Source organism: Parus major, chromosome 1 (genome assembly GCF_001522545.3).
Source record: "Parus major isolate Abel chromosome 1, Parus_major1.1, whole genome shotgun sequence".
Lineage (NCBI taxonomy): Eukaryota > Metazoa > Chordata > Aves > Passeriformes > Paridae > Parus > Parus major.
Window position 1 is genome coordinate 49,004,789 of NC_031768.1, and position 18,148 is coordinate 49,022,936.

Here is an 18,148-nt window from a genome sequence, read left to right on the forward strand (position 1 = left end):
CACATTTTAATTTAAGATATAATTAGGAACAACGTTAACTTCAGCAGTGCTTAAGCCTTTGGAGAGGGAGAGAGTATCTTAAAAATTCAATGACCAATATGCCTCCATATTGCATAGCCTGGGGTCCTGGTAGCAGGGATGGGGTTACACTGTTCTAGGAGCAGCGATTCCCTGCAGCCCTTTGCCTGCTGAGCAGTCACAGCTATTGAGGCTGAATGCATTGTCAAGCCATTATCCTGACCAAAATTTGTGACCTTTGTGTTCTGTTGCAGTGATCCTGAAAATTTCAGTGGGCTTTGATAGGTTGAAATGGGTATTTTTGCACTGATTTTTGGTATTTCCTGGTGTGGAAGGAGGAAAAGTAGCAGTTCTTCTGGAAGAACATAATTTTATCATGTTTTGCCCTAGACAAAATAAAAGCTATGTCCTTCCTACTCTAAATGGGAAGGGAAATGAGGAATGACAAGCCACTAAACTGCTCACAGTGGCATAACTGCTTGTAGTATTTTATATCCTTGTCAGGAGGACAGGATCTTTTTTTCCTTTTTGGCCAGCTGGCCCCCACATGTGTAGCCACTGTAGTCCTGTTTGCATTCTTCACAAAGGGTGACACTTCTGAGCATTTCCTTGGATTGTGGGTGACCTTTTTACCAACCTCAGCCTGCTGGAGAAACGTAACATCTAAGCTCTTGTGTTTTCCTAAAAAAATTATTTCCATCAGCTCAATGGACAGTAACACTGCTTTCCATCTTTTGTGAAAAGGTAGAGAGCCTTGTCTGGCTGTTCCTTGGGGTTAGTTGGTATGCTGATGCAGAAATTGTGCACAAGCAATGCCAGAGGATGTTTCTGGCCACAGCTGTCTAGTCATTAAAAGATCCAACATTTGGATCTTGGTAACACCCCTAGTACATGAAGGTATTGGGGATTTTTTATTATTTTTTAAAAAAATTATTAATTAATTTATTTATATTTTTAACTGTCTCTCAGTGGAAGATGGCCTGATGCAGTTAAACAGCCCTGGAGGAAACTTCAGCTGAGCGGGCTGGAAATGTGTAAAGTGGTTGTGTGTGGGAGGACAGAAAGAAATGAAATTAAGGTAGGAAATCATAAAGTAGATGTGACAAACACTTATCCTTTTATAGCAGCTTATTTATACCAAGCTCATGATACTGTCTCAGTTTTTGAGGAATTCTGGCTTCTTGACATTCATCCTACTTGCCCCTCACAAAAAGTATATATTTTTCCTAGCACCACCTGAAATGATCGTAGCATCTTAGAGAGCCAAAGCACTCAAATGGTGCAAAGCTGCTAGGACAAGGACCCTTCATTTAGGAAACTATATTTATTTGTGATATACAATAACCTAGAGAGATACTACAACATAAATCTTGTAAGATGGCAAAAGATGTGCACTGTCCCAAAAATTTACCATTAAATCAAAGAGATGTGAAGAGCAGCATCAGTCCAGGGCAATTATGATCAGTTTAGGCAGATGTACAACTGTATTGTAAGTGCTTGTAGAGGTGGGATGATTTGATTTAACCTTCATCAAGCTTTTTGGGTCAACACTGATTTTGTAGAGACACCTCCAAAGAGTAAATCTTTTCAATCTAATTTTGATTATCGTGTCCATCTTATTCTGGCTATGATGAATCCTAAAATATTTACTCCTTCCTTCTCTCCCATCCACTGCAAATACCAGCAAGAAAAGTATAGGTGCAGCACCTCTTTTCACACCCTCTATATAATAGCCTAATGGTTAGCACAATTATTTAGGAAACAAGAAGCATGATTTCTGGTCAAAAAGGCATCTTGGAAAAAGTTCCAGCAGTGGAAACATCACAATGACAGCTTCCACCGACTCTTTGTTTATTCTTATACTTAAGAGATTCAAATAATGAGCAGGACTGAACCCTCAAAGGATCTCAGTTACCGACCCTCCCCCCCCTCCCATCCCCCATTTATGGCATGCTTTGAGGGAGATTATAATGAACATGCTGTTAAACAAAACATGAACCCTCAGGCTATCTAGGCTGCGGCAGATCCCCTGCTCCTTTGAGAGTGCTCCCTCCCCTGTGTGAGCTTCCATCCTGATAGGACTCTCCAGACCATTCTTGCTCCCAGATTCCGAAGCTGGGATCTCAAGTCACCGTGATGGGGAGGGCAGGAAAAGGAGAAGAGGGAAGTGTGATGCTGTCAGTGTCTCTCCACACATGCCAAAACTGCTGTTCTTCAACTGCAGTGTCGTCTGTAGTAGTAGTTTCATCTGAAGCTAGTAGTTTCATCTTTTATTATTATTTTTATTTTCTTCCTTTTCTTTCCCCTCATCTCAGGGGAGTCTGAGTCAGAAGAGAGTCTCAGTGTAAACCTCTGAACACAGAAATAAACTCTAGTCCATCCTGTGTGCAATAGGAAAATGAATAGCAATAAAACTTTGCCTGGAGCTGGAGTGAAAGGTGAAGGAGGATTTGCTGCTGCCTGGGGCGGCAGGGAAAGGTGAAGGAGAAGGATTTGCTCCTGCTGCTGCCTCAAGTAGATAGAGCATGCTGGAGTTTAAGGCCTGGTTCTATATATCCATTATAAAATAAATATGTGTTCTATCACCATCCGTAGTGTGTGCACAGCAGCAAACACAACTAAAAGTGTAATGGCCCAGAGGCAGGGAAGGAAAAGGAGAAACAGAAGAGAAGGAGGGAACATAAACTGCAGGAGAGGGCTGGGATTGCATTAGGCATGTGAGGAGAAACACATGCCACTTTTTTTTGCCTGCTTGAGGTGCCTGTCCCCATAAGGTCTGGAGTCACAGATCGGGTTGGGATATCTCTAGAGAGCTCTGCCAGCAACCCTCTCCAAGCTGTAAACATTTCAAAGTACAATGTTTACTGCTCTTTCCCAGTAACAACGCAGGGAGGAGAAAGCACCTACCAACAAAATCCTTTCTAGCTCTGAAGCATACTGATGGTACCTGCAATCACTGCTCCTCACAAACAGGGTTTCTTTTCCTACAGGAAACAAGTCACACATTAAGTTTTGCCACAAATACAAGGTCACTTTAACGCTGAAGTGGGTAAAATGTTTTCCTCTTCTCAAAGAGCAAGTTTGGCAAGTTCACTTAAAACTTCTGAAGTCATGAAAAGGAAGAGGTGAGCTTTTGAACAAAGATCCAGTGCACAAAATCCCTGCATCTCTTTGGCTTGGCCTCTGACCTGCAAGGTGAAGAGGAACTCTTGTTTTCAGAAAAATCCAAATTTCAGGCAATCCAAAAGCCAGGCAGTCAGAGCACACAAACTCCTTGGCATTAGCTTTTTTATAACCCTCCAAATGTAACAGCACCCTTATGGTCTGATTGTTGAACTGTTATTTTTTCTTTAATGTCAGAATATACATTAGTCTGTGCACGTAAATGATAAATATAATTTCATTACAGAGGAATCAAGGATGTGTAGCATATTTCTTTGATTTTGCAGGGAAAATAAAACCTGTGTACTAAGAGTAGCATTCTTTTACAGAAGCTTTTATTACTTCCTTTGCCTTCACATGAAAAGCCACACAGAGTCATGGCTATTATACTATGTAGGATTAACTGAGCTTGTAAAGGTTTGGGATGCTGAGCTTTCTGCAAAGTCTACTACCTAACTATTTAAGCACTCTTCTCATTTACATAATCTGATTGTTACATTCATTGAAACCTATTCTCTCTTCCAAATCCTACATGTGATCTTCCCTAGGTAAATGTCAGAGCAATTAGATATACATGCATTAGATATAGATGGGAAGAAAAAGAAGATCACCAGTTTCTCAGCAGGGTTCGCAGCCCTTTAACCACAGTGCAGAGCTGATGTGATCACCAATCCTACCCCCTTATTCAATTTTTCCCCTAATAGCCATGGGAATAAAGAAATGTCAGTGAAAGTAACTGTTTCACTCAATTCTTTCCTGACCACAGCCTGTACTAAAAGTTTTATTTTCCCTGTGCTCTGCAGGCTAGAGGGAAAGACAGAGGGAAGCCAGGTAGCTCACAGAGGGAAAGGTTCTCCATGGCTGTGGCAGGGAGGGATAAGGGCATCAGGCTGAGACAGAGAGGTCCCAGACAATTGAGATGTGATGTAAACTTCAGAGAAAACAAGACCATGTCGATGTGCCCTCCCTGTCTGCCTCCTAGCCCATTCTCCTTGTGCTGCAGCCCTGAAACCTGAAGTGAAGGGATGGGTGTGGATGGTGGTGGAGCAGCAGAGAGAGCTCCACAGAGGAGTGTGGGCAGCAAAGTGGGCTCTTCAGAGGTTGAGGAACACTCCTCAACTTTCCTCTGCTCTTTCATCAGCTCTTTGCAGCCCTTTGATGATGGCTGCGATCAGGCTGTGGAGCAGGAATGTGGCGCTAGGGAAAAGGAACGTACGTACTGAGGGCTTAGGGAGAAGTCTTGGGAAGGGCACTTGTCATCAATATGGGAAATAGTCAGGAAGCAGCTGGGAACATTAAACTTTGAGAGAGGAAAACAACATTTCTTTAAGAAAATGGATGGGGGAGGCAAAAACTAGAATTGAGGGAGCACACCTGTGGGTTGTGGAAGAGGTGTCATACAGGACATCAGTGTTTCCCAGATGAAGGCTGGGCAGTGCCCTCACTGGAGTGTGGAGTTCAACAGGCTGTACTACTAATAAAAATAAATAAATAGAGGGGGGAAAAAAAAAAAGTATGGTCATATCTGGTAGCCATCAGTAGTCTGGCACTATGGAGTACTTGATCATGGTGATAAAAACTTCTCCTGCTCTTTTTGTAAAACCCTTGACTGAGAGAGAATTTGATAGGAAAAAGTCAAAACTGTTGTTAATTTTGTTTCTATGCCCAAATAGAAAAATAATGCCAAAACCAAAAAACAAACAGTAATAAAACAAAACAAAAACAAACAAACAAAAAATCCTCAGAATTTTATGCATTCCTCTAACAAAGAGAGTTACATGTACTTGCTGCTAGGTTTCTGAAGACTGAAAAGACTAATGAATCCAAAACCCAGGCTTTGTGTAAATTTGTACAATATACACAATAATAAAATTTTAGAGAAAATTTTGGTTAATCTATGAAGATTAAATTAACCACAGGGCTGTTGGCTGTAGTGTCTAATTTTTATCACCTTGTTTTCCAGAAAAATTCTTCCCAGGGACTCCCACTGACTGGAGCTACCCACACATCCCAGGGTTTGTCCTGCATAGTTATGAGCTGGCACTTCAATACTGCTACTGAGGTTTTCCCTAGAAACTGATGACTGGGAGCTAATGTTAATGGGAATCATTTTGGAGTATTAAGCCATGACTCAACTTTCTTAAATCTAAAGGAGGCTGGGTGTATGTGAAGAATGATTGCTGCTAGGAGCAGGATTGAAATGCAAGTACTTTATTAAATATATATTTAAATGCTTCATAAAGTGCTTAATAGAATATATACTTATTAAAGTAGATAGTGAAAGAGAATAGTCTCACCTGAAGTAGTTAGGTAGGACTAGAAATCTCGGCTGTGTCTTGGATGTCCTTCAAACTGCTGCAAAGAGAAAGTCTCATCTCAGAGGAAGTGGGTTAGAGGACAGTTATTGTCCACATTTACCCTACACTCTTTAGGCACTTATTTGAGTATTTCTGTGCACTCTCTGCAGGAGGGGAAGAATGGGAGAATTCCAGGGGATAATCCTGGCTTTATCCTATCTTTCAAGTAGTTTAGTCTACGACTAGAGTTACTCCCTGGAGGGACCTCTCTTGTTTCACTGACTTTTGAAGAAGTGTTAAATTAATTGTGTGTGCCTAACATAGTTGGGTAAATTGAGGCCTAAACTATGGGATTTCCCTGCTGTTGAACTGGTGCAATTGTGCCATGCTGTGTTGTAGCTGCTGAACTACTCCTGGTTTTACAAACCCTCTCAGAACCTTGGTGGTTGTGATGCCTCTGTGTCAGAAGCTTTCTGGAGCTCTTGGCTCTCCTCAGTCTTCCTTGCTGCTGATGGTGGTTTTTAGCTCTGAGTGGTTTCCCCAGGGAAAATGGGAGGGCAGATCTCACCCAAACTCTTAGATTTCAAAATAAAAGGATGTAAGTACAAGAAGTATTAACAAAATCCTGCTCACCAGGGTTAAATCTCTGCTGCTGTCATAGAATTTCTCTGAATAGCAGAATTTATCTGTGCTGTTCAACACAGCTGGAAACAGCAGAGTAAATATTGCATAAGGATGATGCCAGTATGTTATGCAGGTCTTTTTAAAGGTATCTGTTGTATTAGTACAGGCTATTTAAACAAGAAGCTTTTCCTCTGGATCCTGACAATGGCATAACAAAATAAATTTTTTAAATTATTTTTTCTTTTTTCTTCTTTTTTCTTCTTTTTTTTTTCTTTTTTGTCTGTGTGTGTGTGTAACTTCAGTCATGTTTCTGTATTTCAGGACTGGAATATAATCATAAAAGTTAACACCGCTCTTCAGATTGTTCTTCTTTCTGTAAGCATGGCTTCATAATGGAGATTTAGTGGGCTGTAAACAGGATGTCATATGGTGCTCTCTGTCAAAAATTAATGATGGCAATGAAGATTAAATTATTCTTCCGTGAAAATACAGCACATACGCAGGGAGATGTTTGCAAGCAGGCTCAAAATAGTCCATTCCCTGAGGACAGCCTGGGAGCTTACTGGCTGTTCCCTGTTCCTTGTGAGAGTCTGGGTCTACCACAAAGAGGAGCTGTGTTTAATTCCTGCAAAACCCTGGGACACAAAGGGAGGCTTTTGTTTCTCTGCCTTCCAGGTGGAAGCTGTAGTCTGTGGTGCCTGGATAATCTGATACTCAGCTACCTGCGGCGCGCTCCCAGCGCTCCAATTTGCACTGCTGGCCTCCACTCACTGCCCTCCCTTGTCAGAGCTCAGAGCGTTTCAGTCTGTGAGGATTCATTGTGAATCTGACTCTGCATGTTGAGGTGGGTGGAGAGAGGGGGAGAAGGGATTTTCCACAAATGGAATCCAAAAACCTGCAGCATATCTGTACAACAAAGGCTTCCATTCCATCATCTGCTCCTGATTTTTTTCCCCTAGATGCAGCATGAACATGTCAGAGGGAGAAGAAAATATTACATTTCCTGAGACAGGTTTGTCCTGATGCTGGCTAGCATAGATAGCCTGATGTGCCAAGCAAAGCTGTTTCCTGTGAGGCAGGGTTTTCTGTAAATGCAGCTCTCTGTGGGGTTGCTTTCTATTTCATTTGTTGGCGGTAGATGGCTGTCTGCCTCTGCAGAGCCTCAGACCAAGCCGGAGTATTCCCCAAGCTGCCTGCTTCTACACTCCCTGAACTGTTTTCCATATTACCACTCAGTAAAGATGTAAATATTAAGCAGAAGATTTCATGCCTTCCACAAGGGCACAGCTTTCTCAGTGAATTCATTCCTGGTACTGGGGAGAAAATTAGGAAACTACATCTTGGAGAGAAGACGTCATTGTGACCTTTCATTCCGTTGTGAAAGAACTACTACCAATATTTCAGCTCAACAATCTTTGTCTTCTCACAGCTTCAGCAGTTACTAGTAAGGATCCTGAAATGCGTCAGATTAGGGGATTTTTACATTTTTGAATGGTTTTTTTTTCTTAGTCTTGTGAGCTGCCTTGATTTTTTTTTTTTATTCCCACCATCATATCCTATATGCCTTTCCATATGAATCCCCTTGTGAGTAGATCTTTATAGCTGTATAATCCTTTGAGCCACCTAGCCCTGGGAAAACACATCTTTCCCCCTTGTTTTTGAAGCCTGCTGTCTAAGAAGACAATGTGTTCTCGTGTGTTTAGAATTTATGAGCTGATAAAAGTGAAAGAGGGGGAAATAAGGTGACTGTGGTACTGACTCCATCCTCTGGCACAGGGAACACAGTCCTTTGGGGCAGGAGGCAGCTCATTTCAAACAGGTACTGTGGTGGACCTTTGACACATATGGATGTGTAAACTGAGTCACACCTGACATTTTAACTCTCCTTTGAAGTTTTGTCACTATAGCAAAGCAAAAATATTTCTGATATGTAAAAAACAACTATTCCTGTCTCTGCTCCTGCAACTGCTTACATATTTCATGGGTGAAATTAGTGCCTTGACAGACTTAGTCTCTCAGTAAGCAGTGAATATTGTTGCTGTTGCTCAGGAATTAGCTGAACAAGATAAATTATTCTGGTAAAACAACCAGTGTGCAAGCATGTCTTTCTATTTTGACCTGTTAGTTAGAGATTATCAGCCCTGGCCCCTGTTTTGAGGCAGAGGCAACTTTTTCTTCCGTAGGCAAGGGAACCTGGCAGGGATTCTCAGCCTTGCCTTTCAAATGGGTAGATATGTGGCACTTTTGATGTTGCAGTTCTTTTATATGGGGAAAGGTGTCTCTGATGAGATTTTTTTCTTCTCAGAAAAGTAGTACATTTTACTTTATATGCTAAGTCGTGATCCTGGGTTTTTCCAGTTGTTTTGGGGAAACCCAGGAACTGGGATGTAACCATCTAAGAGGGATTGTCTAGAAGACAAGGTGAGAGCAGAATAACCCCCTGTGCTTCTGTTCCCATTGCCCAGCACACTATGTACTCCTGTGGTATGTGATGGGCAGCTGCCTGCACCCATTTTCATCCTCCATCATACATACACTTTCACGTTTTCCTATTCTGATCTCTCTGTTGAGATCTCTGCCATGGTTCCAAAGTCTGCATTTTGCAGACAGCAGGTTTGATTATATCCTGCAAGCTGTAGAACCATTTCTGTGTCTATGAATCTAGGTAAGATCTAAAACACCTTCACAACAGAATCCTTTCAGCCCTGGCATGGATCAAGGATTTGCCACCTGCACTGCATATCCAAGCAATTTGCAGCTGCTTTTATAACCCAGAGATAAATATCTGTGAGCCTGGGAGAGAGACCAGACATATGGGCAGCCTGTGGAGGTAGAATGGCAACATGCTCCAAATGGCAGAGTGAGGTGAAGTCTGCCATGAGTTACTGCAAGGCTGCTTTCAAATGTTGCTTGGTCTGGTGTGGGAAAGGAAAAGAGATGGTCAGAGCTGTCATTTGTGGATCACACCTACTATCCAGGCTCTCTGTTTACAGCTGTGATGTATCTCCCTTAAAAACAAAGCTTCTGTAGGGTGATTCCTGTGTGACTGGGGGAGGTCCTTTAGCCTCGAATTCTGTACAGTATAGCGTGCTTGTCCAAGCGTCCCTTTAGCACAGCTGCCTGTCTCTCAGTAGGAAATATGGGGGCTTTTTGAATAATATATTGGAACCTCTTGTAGCGTCTGCCACACGTATACTACGTGCAGATAGTGACAACAATAGATGCTGAACTGCATTTTCAGACAACTCATCTGTATTTCTTCATCCGTCCTCTGAATTAACTTGGGTTAGGGATTCTTGCCACAGAAGAGCCAAGAATTGTCTTTTAGCCTCAAAGTAGAAGACCAGCTGAAGTTTTATAAATGCTACCTTGTTTTACTCTAGCTGCAAAACTGTTCAAGGAGAACAGTTTAAGGGGTGGTATAGCTACTGCTCTCACTGGCCTCAGGATGCAGGTGTTTACACTGCCTCTGGATTTTCCATCAAAGTCAGTTCTGAAACATGATTAAATCAAAATCCATTTTATTTAATAAGTAATTTTCCCTCTGGCTTAAGTCAATTAAGTGGTCATGTCTAGGTTTTTAAAGAAATCCCTCCAGAATTTGGCCAAGGAAAGACAAATTCTGTTATTAGCCATACTAGAAGGTAAAGAGTTTGCATTTTCAGATTCAGTAGAGCTGCACATGGCTTAGGTGCAGAGTTTTGTACTCCTTGACTAAGCAACTAAACGTAGTGTTTCCAAATAAACTATATACTTCTTGTACATGGCTGTCAGTAAAATAGAATCCTAACTACTGCTTCAAACATGACCTACCCTGAAGGGAACAGTAGCAGAAAATAAGAAATTTTTTTTACTTGCAACATAACAACTGTGATTGCAACAGAAGCAGCTCTGGAAAGACTGCTGTCCTTCATGTAGTGTGTGGAAAAACAGAGGTGAAAACAGTCAAGAGTGAATGACCATCATCAAATTTCTGTGGAAACAAATAAATAAATAAACAGAGTCCTCTCTAAGGGTAGTTAACACATAAACACATAGTGAGTTAACATAAACACATAGTGTTATCTCACTGTAGACAGTCATCCCACATATGACAAGAATGACTCTTGAAATTATTGAGGCATTTTGTGTATATTTTGGGATATTTTCAGCTATTAGCTGTGTATTTCAAATAAGCCAAAAAAATGGATGGTTATCTGAATAAAGCATCCAACTTTTGTCTTCTATTTGATCTTTCTAGCCATATGAGTAAGCCAGTCATCATCAGAGGCTATCTCAAGCCTAGAAGAAAGTAGCTAAGAAGAGATATTATCTTTCTCTGCTGACTTATCTCAGAGAAAAAGCCCATGAATAATTTCACAACTTTCTGACACACTGGACTGCAAATATATACACTGTGGAAAACATCTCATTGCTGCTGTATATTTTCTGGTTTTGTTTTTTTTTTTTAAGTTCTTAAATGAAGAAAAATCAAAATATGTTTTTACTCAAACCTGCCTCTTCACTGAAGGTATCCTTTTCTGGATACCTGTGTCCAGTGATGTAAGCCTAGTCAATAAATTCAACTCTGTGCATTCAGTTGCAGTATTGAAAGGCTAATACAGCTGGGACATCAGACTTAATAACCTCTACTCTTTGTATCTGTGGTGGTCTCAGAAAAGTACAAAGGGAGATAAATATATCTCTTCTCATCAGTACAGGCTATATTTGGAACATCTCATGTGATGTAGATTTCCATTGTTTAATCATTAAAGAAAAAAAGCCCAACAAACCAACACAATAAAAACAACCAAAAGAACCCTTTACAAGTTCTCAGCCCCTGAAGCAATGATGGAAAATCATGGTGTTCCCCAGTGTCTGTGGGTCAATGTGTCCTTCGGGAAATTAGAGGTACCTTTGTGCAGCATTTACAAGATTACTGTTGAACTAAATGAGGGCTCTCTTTCACATTTGAGTTGCTCTTGAACCTCAGTGAAGCTGATGTAATCAGCAGGTCTATGTACAGGGCAGCAGAAGCTGACTAATGAAGTAGTGAGTGCGTGCTGTTGAAACCGAAAATGGGTAGCAGAAAATGTCGAGGGGAAACGGACCATAAGAATAGTGTCTGGAACACAACTGGCTGGTCTTGCTTGCTCCATTTCTCAGACTGTGCAAAAGAAATGAAATGCATGGGCTTTTCTTTTTCCATAAAGCTTACTCACAAAAAGGGGCAGCTGCCTGTAGCAGAGACTCTCTAAAATCTCCTTGTCTTTATTCTGGAATGGGCACGGAGCATGGCTGGTGTATTGTGTCTTTCTTCTTTTCATTACTGCCGTTTCATTCACCCTCCCTACCCCTGGAAAGGCCTAGATAAAGTGTGATTGATTACCTGCTTGGACCTACAGCAATTTATCTCATTCAAAATGCTAATTTAGACCTATTCATGCCCGGGTGAGAGAGTATCATTTTAAAGGCTTATTTAAAATCCTGTATCAGTTCCTAAGTTCTTTATTAGCATTGAGGAACTACATTAAATAAACTCAAGGTTTTCTCCCGAGCATCAGCATGTCATGCTGTGTCAGGCCCATAAGACACATCAAGGGTGCTGTGACAAGGATGGTCATCTGAAACACTAGCTCATACTTACACGAGCCCCAGTGAGGACACAGTGCTGTAGTTCACACCAGACCTTATCCAAAGTCCATGTCTTTGGATATCCAAAGAACTCTACATCTCCATTAGTCTTGAATTTGAATTTTTATTGAAGTTCAGCTCAAAGAAGAGAAGAGTGACAAAAAAATCCCATTTCACTGGAGAAACAACCATCACCTTAACAGATACATGGATGGCTTTGGTTTATTTAGGACCCACAAGTAAGACTTCTCTTTATTACTAAGTAATTGGTAATGAAAATAAGCCTGGAAAACTGGATATTTTATACATTTCTTTGTATTTCTCTTCATCGGTTAAGATTTCAATTCCTGGGTATTCAACAGCTCCTTCAAAAGGTGAGTCTAAATGTAGCCCATATTCTGGACTGCATTTATGTTTGGTGACTGGATCAAGTCTCATAAATATTGTGTACAAACACCAAAAAGAATTTTAATTTCTAAAGTGACTGTAGAATTATCTTGGGGATGTTAGGAAGGAGTTAAAATATTTTAAACATCTGAATTTGAAAAAATTAATCCCACTCCCATGATGTGATTGCCAATCATCATAATAACATCCAGATTTTTGTGGACTGGAAAGCTCTTTATAGAGGAGGTTGGTATTGTTAGCCCTGATTAAGCTGAGGAACCCGGGGCAGAGCAAGGAAACTGGCCCAGCATCACTCAACCAGTGATGGAAGTGACAAGAACAAAGTCCAGATCCCCTTCATCTCAACCCAGTGAACTTTACAGAGGCCATTAAACATCACTATCCTCATTTTGTGAAGGGCAGAAACTGACCCTAAGCAGAATGGAAAAGTATGGGACCGCTGTCCTAGCTGGCATCCCAAAACAGGATGTCTCATCTGGGACCTCACCTTCTCAGCTCAGACTCTGGGCATTCTTCCATTCCTTGTATTGTTATTCCTCCTGATTTCTACATAGTCTGTTCTGGCATTTGTTAAAAAAAACAAAAAAAAACAAAACAAAAAAAAACACGAAAAAACCACCACCAACAAAAAACACAACAAAAAACCAAACCAAAACAAAACCCACAAAAAAAACTCCCAAAACCAAAAGCCTTGGTTTTCTTTTCTGAATTCCAACCAGACCATTATGCTGAACTGAACATTTCTGAATTGAAGCAAGTCCAACTGCAGTTGCCTTGCCATAGGCACACCCTAATTAACAGCAAAAATTTCCATATGTTCCACCCTTCACACAGACGTGACTGTTCTGTGACCCAAATGCTCTCATTTGTCTTGTGTAGGAGAGTTTTCACACTGGGGGCCACTTTGATTTGTGTCATTGCCTACATCTGCTTACCTTTCAGGTGGTTTTACCTTTTTCTGTCAAGTCTCTGTGGCTGCTTTCAAAGGCATTTAGGAGCTGCTTTCAAAGGCTTGCTTCACCAAGTATTTTTAACCCCACCAACTGTTTCCTCTTGCTTCATCTCACTGTAAAGTTATGATGTTGAATTTGTGACATGTCAATTATTTAGATGGTGACAGACTGGCATCATAAAGAAGAATTATGGTGACTTTGCTGAATAATCAAGCAGAAGTAGCCTAGTTCTGGGTAGAGAAAGTCTTTTTTTTTAAAGAAAACTTGAATATCTTCAAAACAATGGGAATAAAGCAATTAAAGTCAACTTGCTAGATGCATGAACAAATCTTGTTATCTCTCTCCCAGTGAGCAAAGCCTTCCACTGATGCACAGTAGATTTTTGAGAAATATTCAAATCCTGGAAAATCTCATAGTGCTTACTTGTAGTTTGCACTGATGTATTTGGATTTTTTTTTTTTTTAACTGGGAAGGGGTGGGTCTTGAAGTCTTTTGCATGAGCCTTCTGTTGCTGCTATTATTAGTGTTCTAGTGTAGGGCAAGGGGTGTGCATGGGACTTTTTTAAGTAATGAAATAATGAGGTTTTGCCTCCAGCTGCCTTGAATCATTTAAACAAAGAAAGTAAAGCTTGGGTGAGGCTGGAAATAAACTCTACTATGGTAGTTCTGTGCTTTCAACTTCAAACTCAGGCAATTAATGATATTTACTATTTGCTCAGGTTTTCAGTCAGTTTCTCCTTCTTTTGACCACAGCGCTGCATGCCCTACTCTAGTGTGGGAATGGGCTGGAACAAGTTTGGTCCTTCTGCCCCTCTCTTTCATGAAGGCAGTTTACATTGGGGTGGCATCTGAGATACCCAGGGTTATGACAACATATGGCCTGTACAATATCATAAATAAATAACCAACAGGCAAGGATAAGACCTGACAGTATTGTTTTTGTTAACACGTGCAGGGAACAAATCACACCAAAGCAGAGGATTCTTGTAACTGGACTTCTACTGCAGAAATTCATCACTTCTACAGCCCTTGTATGCCTGGCCAATAATAGCTGTTCCTGCCTTGGAGAAAATTGCTATGATATATTTATCTCCCCTTCCAGGTTCTAGTGATAGCTGTGTCTATTTTTGTGGGGTGGTATTTTCCGACACTGCGCTGCATCTTTCTGGAGTCAGTTGGAAACACTGTGGACATCCAAGCCAGACTGCTATTCTTTAATGGGGGTATTTTGTCTGTACAAAGGATCTTTCTCCACCTTAGCTGTGGGGCCATCAGGGGTTAATGGGGTATTTCATGGGTCTCAAGATAGCCCTCTGCAACAGGAATGAATTCACTCTGATCCCGTTTGTGTTAAACCCTATGCAAATACAACGCTCAACATTTCTCTCCACCTGGCTCTGTACCACCTATCTTTATTTTTTCCTAACTCCCCAAAGCCCTAATTTGCAGTGCTGGTATGAAAAATCTGACAGGAACATATGACAGCTCTGGCCAATCTCTCCCCTTAGATGTAAGAAAGACAGTTAATAACCTTTTTAGAAGGATGAGACAAAGAGCCTGTATATATAATCTCTATGTATTAATATGCTACATATGTGGCCTATCCACTGCATCTGTCTAGGGAGAAAACAGGTTTCTGATGTTGCTGTAGGCTGCTGTTTTCACAGTGCAGCTGAAGAACGTGTTGATGCCATCTTAGCCAGTTAGGTCAATCAGTCACCTGAAACATGTCTGTGCCCCAAACCATTCAGGCACACCAGCTAACACACCCTCTACTGTCATTAGGATTTGGATTTTAAGAAGAGGATATAAAGAGATTCTTCATGTTGCAGGTTCTCTTAATTTTCTGTGGGTTTGGGGGAAAACCCAAATTTTAATATTTAAATAGTCATGAATTGCAGCTTTTTTCTTAAATTTATCACAGATTTTTCACAGGTATATTCTAATGCATTTTAACAGACTGTGTATTCAGTGACTAATCCTGAAAGACCTTTGTAAGACTGCAGAGCTGCACAGGGGTTAGTCAGCATCAGCCAAAGGAAAGGCAGATTCTTGTGAACGTAGATCCAGAGACATTTGGCACTGGTCTCTCCATGATAAAAATAAGGTAAGATGCCTGTCTCTCAGCCTCCTTTTGGGGTAATACAACACTCAGAGATAACCTGGACTCAGCACAGAGATTTAGCATAAGCCTCTGCTGCAGCAGAGGTGGGACAGGATTGTGCTGGTGTTGTGCCTCAGCACACTCCTTTGTCTCTTCTTTCCAAGGATCTGGCAAGAAGTGTAACAGAGTGAAAAATAAATGTTTCCTTCAAGGATCACAAAGCCAAACTGCAAGGCAGATATAGCAGGATATCCAAAAATATTAGCCTACAAATGAGAATGCAAACACTCCCCAAACAGAGTCCAAAATTTTTGGCAGCCTGGCTTGGCCCAGGGCTGTCGATACCTCGGATCAACAGAAGTCAGTGGGAAGGGCTGTGTCTGCATGTGCTTGCTGAGCAGCCCGCAGGTTTGCTGTAAATCCTCCGAAGGCTCAGCTGCCCAGCCAGGGGGCCATGGCGCTCAAATCTGTTCCTGGGATCCACTGGCAAGGAGAGGCAAAGCGAAAGTCTGTTGTCTTGCCTGAATGTCTGTGGCTTCAACAAACGCTTTATAATGATAGCAGTTATTTGATTCCCCCAATTTACTTGTGTTACAAGAATGTATTTATTATGCGGCGGCTGCCCGGTTTCCGAGGGCAGCGCAACAAAAGCCTTGGCATGGCCAGAGGCTCTGTATTTGTCAGCAATTTGCGAGGCTCGCCCGCTGAGCGCTAATTTTGGGAGGTGCGAGAGAAGTGCCAGCCGCCAGCATCTTCCTTAAGTGAGCATCGGCGGCGAGGCGAGGGTACCGCGGTGAACGCCGCGCAGCCCGCCGGAGAGAAGGGAACAAAGGGAGGCAGGAATGCATTTCCCCATCTCGGCGAGCAGGGAAATCGCTCGCCTGCCCATTCGTGGCACGTGATGGAGGCAGGAGCAAAAGGGAGATTTCCAATCCAACTCAGCTGTCTCCTCCTGGTGCCGGAGAGCGGTTGCCATGGATATCTGCTGATTGGAGGGCGCCAGCAGCTCTGGGGGAACTGTCTGGGGTGAAGGATGAACTGGGGGATGCTCATGGGTGTGGAGGGCAGCAGCAGGGATGCTTTCAGCCGCAGGGAAGCTGAAAGCGATTTTGGAATGGGATGAGGCCTTCCCAAGAGTGCAGCATCCCCCCTCCCCACGGCAGTGCTGATGGGGTGACTCTCAGGCTACTGAGTCTTGGGATGAATTAGCTGTGCCCCATGAGCTCAGAGGATTATTTCTGAGCCACACCTCTGATATTTCAGTGTGTGTGTGCAAGTGCATGCAAAATTTGTCTTTGAAACCCCTGGTTCTGCTTTCTAGCTGCAAGGCAGGTGCAGAGCTGGCATTGTCCAGAAAATAGGCATTGCAGGACTGTGTCTGCCTGTGTATGTGCAGTGCCATACTGGAGGTTATGGTTCGTGGCTTCTTCTCTCTTAAACAAAGAAGACAGTTGCACAACTTTATTTTTGTGACCCTGGCTGCTGATTTCAATGGTGGTTTTGGGTAGACAGAAATACTTCTTGTGTGAATGAAAATGCTGTGATTGTCTGAACCTGTATATTTCTCGCTCTGCTGCTCACGTGCTGCAGTCCCAATCCTCTCCTGTTTTACTGTTGCTCAGAAATGGTAAATGCCCATGTGAAGAATAACAAACTGCAGTTACTCTTCTGTTTTGCTGAATTAGCAAGAATGAACTCAAGGTATGCTCTTCTGAAACATTATTTAATAATGATATGTGACTAATACTTTTTTACAGCCCTGGTCCTTTTAAGCCCTCATTTCAAGTACTCATTGGGTTGGCTGCTGCCACAGTAGCTTAATTCAAACTTCCCTGTTTGAGCTCCACCCCAGCATGAAACTATAAAAATAGGACAGAGTTTGCCTGAAATATATGAAACCCTTAGATCTGAACTTGTAATCGTCCTCCTCTAAGTCGGCCCTCGTGAGGTGCTGTTAAAGGCTGTGCTTCCTGTGGGACACACAAGTGAGGCCTGAGGAGGCAGTTCTGGCCTTAGCTGACTTGTGAGTCATGTAGCTATGATGTACTGGTGATAAACTAGTCTCACTGAGGACACAGGGTGAATTTATTTTCATTAAATGAAAAGAAATACATACATCATTGGTTCTTTATACACTGTGCATGGAAGCACATCAATGAAAATTTATTCCTAGGGGTATCCTTGTCTCTAGGCAATGTTCCTGATTCAAGATGCTCAGGAGCTAAGGAGTGATCTGGTGGACATGAATATGCTCAGCCTTAGAAACATGAGTAATAGCCACATTCAAGTGTCATCAAAGTCAAGCATTTGCAGGATCAAAGCTTTAGGGGTGCAGTCTTGTAGAAACACTCCACACATTCTGATTTGACGCATGGAAGTATTTGAAAATGGCAATATTTTATGGCTAAGGACATTTTATGATATAAAATACCATGGCAGCCATTATGTAAAATACTGAAGGCAGCAACTTCCCAGAGAGTATTTTTTATGATGGCTTTCTACACAGGTGATTATGGGTACTGGTGGATTTTCACTTTGAGAAAGACTTTGAGCTAATAAAAGAATGATTATGGAGTTAATGTGTACCTGCATGCACCCTTGGTAAATGCAACATGTGCCCTAAATGTCATAAAACAAATTAATCCCTGGTGTTATATTGTTAATTGGTAGGGTTGTGTGAAGGATTAGTCCATTATGAATCACTATAAATCCATTCTGGCAACTGGGCAGATTTTCTTGTTTAGAGGAATAAATGGAGACAGGAATCATGTTTCTAATCAGCTGTCATAATCTAAGTTATAAGGATAGTACTGAACTCTGATTTTCTGTATTTAGTAGGAAAGGATTCTACACTAAGACCAAAAAAAAGGGAGATAATCCATCTGATATATTAATTTCCCAAAACTATGGACACCAAAGCTATCAAAAATTTAAACTCAGGAGTAACTAAAGCCAAATTTAACTGAATG